Source organism: Tribolium madens, unplaced genomic scaffold (genome assembly GCF_015345945.1).
Source record: "Tribolium madens isolate multiple individuals breed KSU strain unplaced genomic scaffold, Tmad_KSU_1.1 Scaffold_20;HRSCAF=117;Tcas5.2_LG4, whole genome shotgun sequence".
Lineage (NCBI taxonomy): Eukaryota > Metazoa > Arthropoda > Insecta > Coleoptera > Tenebrionidae > Tribolium > Tribolium madens.
In genome coordinates, this window is record NW_025400985.1 from 822,456 (window position 1) to 823,518 (window position 1,063).

Below are 1,063 nucleotides of genomic sequence, written 5' to 3' on the forward strand. Positions count from 1 at the left end.
TTTATTAAAAAAAATCGTTTAAAAATACTCAGAAACAAATTAAATCGAAAAATGATATACGAAGCATCAGCTGAAAACTTACTTTTTTCGAAAAAAAAATCAGCAAATTTGGTCGAAAATCATACCATTTTTGCTTTTTCAACGTTTTAGCATGTTTTTGAAATAAAATCTCTTGATAAAACTTCATCAAGACAAATGCAAAATTTCGTCCAAACCAGTCAAGCAGTTAAATACGTTTTTGAGATAATAAACTAAGTTTTTTTCGCTAAAACAGACCAAAACTTACCAAATTACTCGAAAATGATAATATTTTTGCCGTTTCAAGCATTTTTGAACCTTCTTAGTAAAAAAGTTTGCCAAATATTACCAAATTAGATCGAAAATTATGCTACTTTTGACATTTTCGAGAGTAAAATATGTTCTTGAGCTAAAACCTTGTAACCACAAACTTACTTCAGATTCAAATTGCTATTCTATTTTGGTCTATTTCATTGGACTTAATTTGGGTTTAGTGACTTTTTTCAACTCAACAAATTAAATCAAAAAATATGCTATAAGAGGCATGAACTAAAAAAAATCGTCAAATTTGTTCGAAAATCATACTATTTTTGTTTTTTGGGAAGTTTTAGAATGTTTTTGAGATGAAAACTCAAAATTTGATAAGACTTCATCAGGACAAGACAAAAAATCACAAAATTATATCGAAAATGAAGATATTTTTCATTTTCTAAAGCGTTTAAAATTCAAATTAATCTAATTTCGCTTGATTTGATATTGACCTAAACTCCAGAAGTTTCCTTCACAAAAAACAACAATATCGCCAGATTTGGTCGAAAATCAAACCAAATTTACTAATTTATTAGAAAATAAATTCGAAGTCGAAAAATAAGTCGTAGGCAAAATAAACAACTCGAATTGTGCATTATTTTTTTTACCGTTAAAATCTGAAAGAAAAAAGAAATATTCGCCTTTGAGTCGTTTTATTTCATTTTCGGGAGTGAAATATAGTTTTTAACTACAAACTGTTTTTTTCCACAAAATAAACCGGAAAAGTAGTAGGAAA